Here is a 6,791-nt window from a genome sequence, read left to right as displayed (position 1 = left end):
TTTTGTTGAATCAGAACACGTGCAGAGACGACGAGAGGCCAGAGCGACATCAGCGACGGAGCGACACAGGGTGGAGCCAGGTGAGCTGACGGTGTTCCTACCAAACCTGCATGACGCAAACACACATTTTAAATTGATTTCTCAGAATCAGAGCAGATCAGAGCAGCTTGATTTGCTGATTGTTATTTTAAACAGTGGATAAAACCCCTCAAACTCAGTACTGTGACTCTACATTTTCTGTTGACAGGGAAAGTGGCTCAGCTGGTTCAGCCAGAGGAGCCGGTGGAGCCTGTGAAACCATTGGAACCAGTACAGCCATTGGTAACACCACCACAGGTGGAGCCTGCAGAACCAGTGGTGCCACTGGAACCGGTAGAGCCTGTGGAGACAGAAGAGCCGGTGGAGACAAATGAGCCGGTGGAGACAGAAAAGCCGGTGGAGACAGAAGGGCCGGTAGAGACAGAAAAGCCGGTGGAGACAGAAAAGCCGGTGGAGACAGAAAAGCCGGTGGAGACAGAAGAGCCGGTGGAGACAGAAGAGCCGGTGGAGACAGAAGAGCCGGTAGAGACAGAAAAGCCGGTGGAGACAGAAAAGCCGGTGGAGACAGAAAAGCCGGTGGAGACAGAAGAGCCGGTGGAGACAGAAGAGCCGGTGGAGACAGAAAAGCCGGTGGAGACAGAAGAGCCGGTGGAGACAGAAAAGCCGGTGGAGACAGAAGAGCCGGTGGAGACAGAAAAGCCGGTGGAGACAGAAGAGCCGGTAGAGACAGAAGAGCCGGTGGAGACAGAAAAGCCGGTGGAGACAGAAAAGCCGGTGGAGACAGAAGAGCCGGTGGAGACAGAAAAGCCGGTGGAGACAGAAGGGCCGGTAGAGACAGAAAAGCCGGTGGAGACAGAAGAGTCGGTAGAGACAGAAGAGCCGGTGGAGACAGAAGAGCCGGTGGAGACAGAAAAGCCGGTGGAGACAGAAGAGCCGGTGGAAGAGCCGGTGGAGACAGAAAAGCCGGTGGAGACAGAAGAGCCGGTGGAGACAGAAAAGCCGGTGGAGACAGAAGAGCCGGTAGAGACAGAAGAGCCGGTGGAGACAGAAAAGCCGGTGGAGACAGAAAAGCCGGTGGAGACAGACGAGCCGGTAGAGACAGAAGAGCCGGTGGAGACAGAAGAGCCGGTGGAGACAGAAGAGCCGGTGGAGACAGAAGAGCCGGTCGAGACAGAAAAGCCGGTGGAGACAGAAAAGCCGGTGGAGATAGACGAGCCGGTAGAGACAGAAGAGCCGGTGGAGACAGAAAAGCCGGTGGAGACAGAAAAGCCGGTGGAGACAGACGAGCCGGTGGAGACAGAAGAGCCGGTGGAGACAGAAGAGCCGGTGGAGACAGACGAGCCGGTGGAGACAGAAGAGCCGGTGGAGACAGAAGAGCCGGTGGAGACAGAAGAGCCGGTGGAGACAGAAGAGCCGGTGGAAGAGCCGGTGGAGACAGAAGAGCCGGTAGAGACAGAAGAGCCGGTGGAGACAGAAGAGCCGGTGGAGACAGAAAAGCCGGTGGAGACAGAAGAGCCGGTGGAAGAGCCGGTGGAGACAGAAGAGCCGGTAGAGACAGAAGAGCCGGTGGAGACAGAAGAGCCGGTGGAGACAGACGAGCCGGTAGAGACAGAAGAGCCGGTGGAGACAGAAGAGCCGGTGGAGACAGACGAGCCGGTAGAGACAGAAGAGCCGGTGGAGACAGAAGAACCGGTGGAGACAGAAGAGCCGGTGGAGACAGACGAGCCGGTAGAGACAGAAGAGCCGGTGGAGACAGAAGAGCCGGTGGAGACAGAAGAGCCGGTGGAGACAGAAGAGCCGGTGGAGACAGAAAAGCCGGTGGAGACAGAAGAGCCGGTAGAGACAGAAAAGCCGGTGGAGACAGAAGAGCCGGTGGAAGAGCCGGTGGAGACAGAAGAGCCGGTAGAGACAGAAGAGCCGGTGGAGACAGAAGAGCCGGTGGAGACAGAAAAGCCGGTGGAGACAGAAGAGCCGGTGGAAGAGCCGTGGAGACAGAAGAGCCGGTAGAGACAGAAGAGCCGTGGAGACAGAAGAGCCGGTGGAGACAGACGAGCCGGTAGAGACAGAAGAGCCGGTGGAGACAGAAGAGCCGGTGGAGACAGACGAGCCGGTAGAGACAGAAGAGCCGGTGGAGACAGAAGAGCCGGTGGAGACAGAAGAGCCGGTGGAGACAGACGAGCCGGTAGAGACAGAAGAGCCGGTGGAGACAGAAGAGCCGGTGGAGACAGAAGAGCCGGTGGAGACAGAAGAGCCGGTGGAGACAGAAAAGCCGGTGGAGACAGAAGAGCCGGTGGAGACAGAAAAGCCGGTGGAGACAGAAGAGCCGGTGGAAGAGCCGGTGGAAGAGCCGGTGGAGACAGAAGAGCCGGTGGAGACAGACGAGCCGGTAGAGACAGAAGAGCCGGTGGAGACAGAAGAGCCGGTGGAGACAGAAGAGCCGGTGGAGACAGACGAGCCGGTAGAGACAGAAGAGCCGGTGGAGACAGAAGAGCCGGTGGAGACAGAAAAGCCGGTGGAGACAGAAGAGCCGGTAGAGACAGAAAAGCCGGTGGAGACAGAAAAGCCGGTAGAGACAGAAGAGCCGGTAGAGACAGAAGAGCCGGTGGAGACAGAAAAGCCGGTGGAGACAGAAGAGCCGGTAGAGACAGAAAAGCCGGTGGAGACAGAAAAGCCGGTAGAGACAGAAGAGCCGGTGGAGACAGAAGAGCCGGTGGAGACAGAAAAGCCGGTGGAGACAGAAGAGCCGGTAGAGACAGAAAAGCCGGTGGAGACAGAAAAGCCGGTAGAGACAGAAGGGCCGGTAGAGACAGAAAAGCCGGTGGAGACAGAAGAGCCGGTAGAGACAGTAGAGGCTGTGGAGCCGGTGGAGTTGGTTAAAAAGTCGAGCCGGTGGACCTGGTGGAGGAATCTGTTCAGCTGTTGCAGCGGGAAGAGCCGGAAGAGCTGGAAGAAGTGATTTCTATCCACTTCGCTCAGCTGGACAGAAATTTGTAAATGAAAACAATGGAAAGGAAAGTGGGGACAGAGAAAAAGAAGACAGAGGGAAAGAAGAAATTCAGAACAAATTTAGGATAGAAAAGAAAAAAAGAGGGCTGCATTCCAGGCATATTTAGGTTAAACCAAACCAAAAAATGAGACAATTTCCAGGCATAATTCAATTAAACCCCCCAAAAAATTAGAAGAAAAAAAGGCACAAATAGGTTAAAAAAAAAGTGTCTTTTATTAAGGAACAGCGACGCTGGAAAAGAAGAAGAATGGAGTTTATGTCACAATGTGTGTGTGTGTGTGTGTGTGTGTGTGTGTCTGCGTGTATGTGTGCATTGAGGAAAAAGAATAAAAAAAAAGAACATTATAAATTGACCAAGACTGCAGGATATTTTGTCCAGGGTTGTTGCTCATATTCTACGTATACAGTAGAGTTGTACAGTCTGACAGACAAAACCAAAAGCTTCCTGCACCCGTTCGTTAATTACAGTGAGAATGTGTGTGTCGCTCCAGTCCATCAGAGCAAATATCGGATGTGTAGCTGCTGATAGACAAGCAACAAAGAAAAGTTGCTCCATGTCAAAAATAACAACAGAATTATTGCTAAATGTAGTTTATTGTCTCTGACAGAAAAAGATGAGATGTTGTTTGGATCAGAAACACTCGTCTCCAGTTTGCTGGTCGCTCCACCATGTTTCCATCACAAACCCTGAAAGCCTGAACAGCTGAGCTGCTGGAGGAACGAGTTTTGTCCTTGAAGAGGCTTCTGCTTTTAATCTGTGTGAGCACAGAGCAAACCCATTCATTCAAAACCTCCTGCGTGATCAAGGAGCTTAAATCACTTCACACTATTTTTCAAGAGTCCACAAGCCAATTCACAGATACGCATGAATGATTGATTTCACGTTTAATGATAGGATGATCAACATTCTGAAACAGGTATCAACTGAAATGACTGGATCAGACTGCAACTGGGTTTTTATTTCAAGGTAGAAAAAAACACAAATGCAGAGATTTAAATTTAAGACGTGATCTCTGGTGGATTAGCTTAAACTTTTCTAATTCTCACGCATTTTTGTGTCATGGGTGCAAGGGTGGAAGGACGCAGGCAGCAGGCATGGTTGGAAAGGGTCTTTTATTCCGAAAACTCAGGAGGTCAGGAACTCAGGAAAAGGCAAACAGAGCTGAGGTGCAGGCAGGGACACGGACGCAGGAAGACAGACGCACAAGGAGCCGACAAGACGCACCAGGAGAGCAGGACTTAAAATAGGGGGGCAGGACAGGTGGAGCACATTAGGGAGATAACGAGACAGACCAGACGGGAGAACAAGAGGAGCAGGCAGGTGACCAGGCAGGAGAACATGAGGGCAGACCAACACAAAACAGGACCCGAGCGCCCCCACATGGGTGCAGGGGCACAGGGCGTGACATTTTGTGGTAAAGGTGTGTACATTTTTGTGGTTTTTGCAATGATTAAAGTTGCTGAACACATTAAATACATTCCCTTTCACATCTATGTCTTCTTCTGCAGAGAAACGTCCAACGGGATGCTGTTCTGTGAACTCCACTGACGCTGTTTTGTAGTTTTAGATCACTTTGTCTTATATATCCCTTTCAACTACAAATCACATTTCACTGGTCAAGCTGCTACGAATTTCTCCTGTATTTTACGTTTTCTATTCAGTCTCTTTGTTACCAAAAAACATTTCATTGCCTGATATTTCTGATAAACAGTTTACTCCTTCTTGTAGTCCTCCAGTTTCAGCTTCTCCGTGTTGTTGCTGATGAACGCCGGGCCGTTGCTCGCCTGCACTTTGTCGAAGAACTTGAAGTTGGCCACGTAGCGGCCGCTGGGCGTGCTGAACAGCACCGGCTTGAACTCGTAGCCTCACAGGATCTCCTGCGGGACGTAGGAGGTGCGGCTCTGACACGTGGCCGCCGTGGGCTCCATGGTGGCGTTGAGGGTGACGAGCAGCTCGAAGTCGCGGGTGAGCAGGTTCTCCGCCGTCAGGCCGGACAGGGGGCTGCGCTCGTCCAGGACGTGGTAGAAGGTGAGAGGCAGGATGAGGAACGGGCTCTCGCCGCTGGAGTCCATGTGGAAGTCCACCGAGCTCTCCTCCTCCGTCACGTTGGACTGGAACAGCTTCCCCGTCAGCTGGCACTGGATGAGCAGGCTCTAACTCATGTTGGCCACCCTCAGCATCAGGCACAGCTGGCCCCGGCGCCGGCACACCACCGCCGACTGGCTGAACTTGATGGCCTCCGCCCGCTTCTTGGGCCGCGCCAGCTTGGCCAGGAAGGCGCCGGTGACGAAGATCTCGGCCAGGCCGGTGATGACGAGCTGAGCCACCGGGGTGAAGATGGCCAGCGGGCGCTCCTCGGAGATGCAGCGGAAACCGTAGCCGATGGCGGTCTGAGACTCCAGCGAGAAGAGGAAGGCCCCTGTCAGCGTCTCCACGTTCAGAACGCAGGGCGTGTGGTTGGAGCTCAGGCCCGGCTCGAAGTCGCCGTTCCCCATGCCGATGAAGTAGAAGATGACCCCGAAGATGAACCAGGTCATGATGAAGGTGGAGGCGAACAGGGTGAGCTTGTAGCGCCACTTCATGTCCACCGCCGTGGTCCAGATGTCGTGCAGGTGCAGCTTCACCATGCCCTCCACGTTGTCGATGCGCACGTTGTTGTGGCCGTCCTTGTTGACGATCCTCCTCAGGACCGCCGACTTCCCGCCTGCCATGCTGCTCCCAGTCAGAGGAAGATGAATGAACGGAGGTTTGGCTTCGGCTTCAGCCACAGACGAGCTGACGGAGCAAGAAGAGGAGGAGGAGCGTTGGACCTTCGTTGAATGATGCACACAAGCTTAAAATCTGAACAGGAATAGGTTTAGAATTCCTCACCAAGCTGTTGAATTTAATATGAAAGGCACGTCTCAGTTACAAAGCTACAAAGAAATATTGTTTCTATAAAATGCATTCAAGTAAATGTGAAGGTCACCATTTGGACAGTGTTTCCGTCTTTTACACTGATCTCATGAGCTGGGTGTTACAGAGACGATCTAATCGATTGTCTTCGGGAGGAAGTTCCTCCACCCTCAAACAGCTTGACCAACTCCACACCTGCTCTGTCTCGTGCCAAATAATCAAATGTTTTTCAGATGCTTTAATATTAGTGTTTATTGTAACACTGAAGCATATTTTCTCCATTTAGTTTGTTTCCACTGCAATCACAGGGAATTCTGTTCTAAAATGTGTTTTTTTAACAAAATGATCTTTTTTTGATCCTGATCATTAATCAGTAATTAAATAACAAGAAGTTCTGACAGGAAAAGACGTCCTCCAACCCTGAGAGTTGAATTTTCCACTGATAATCTGATTTAATGACCGTTTTATCACACATTAGTCTTTATTACTGTTACGTTGTTTGTTAGTATGCCAAAATTGCACAATCAAGGAAGACCAAAGTGTATACTGACTGCAGTTCACCTTGAAACTAGGACTACCTTCAGATCTTCTGGAAATATGAAGAGTTGAATGAAGTTGTTGTATGAAAATACAGAATTGGTGGATTAATTTTTGCACAGAGCCGTCACGGCGTCCACATCCCGACAGGACAAAGCGACTCTTGACACAGCTCTCTTTCTGTGTCACAGACACATGAAGTCCAGGATGAGCAGACATTCAATGAAACACTGAGAAACAAAGTCAGAAAGCAGCAAGAAAACCAGCCAGAAAGGAATAATAATAATAATAATAATAAGAATACATTTTATT

At 51.4% G+C, this 6,791-nt stretch overlaps 1 pseudogene; it reads right to left on the bottom strand.

The window, feature by feature from the left end:
• Positions 1-4,605: 4,605 nt before the first annotated feature.
• Positions 4,606-5,758, bottom strand: LOC115392190 (ATP-sensitive inward rectifier potassium channel 15-like; annotated as a pseudogene).
• Positions 5,759-6,791: the final 1,033 nt, after the last annotated feature.

Source organism: Salarias fasciatus, chromosome 7 (assembly GCF_902148845.1).
Source record: "Salarias fasciatus chromosome 7, fSalaFa1.1, whole genome shotgun sequence".
NCBI classification, from domain to species: Eukaryota; Metazoa; Chordata; class Actinopteri; order Blenniiformes; family Blenniidae; genus Salarias; species Salarias fasciatus.
The sequence above is the reverse complement of the archived record's forward strand: the minus strand, read 5'-3'. Positions and strand labels throughout refer to the sequence as shown.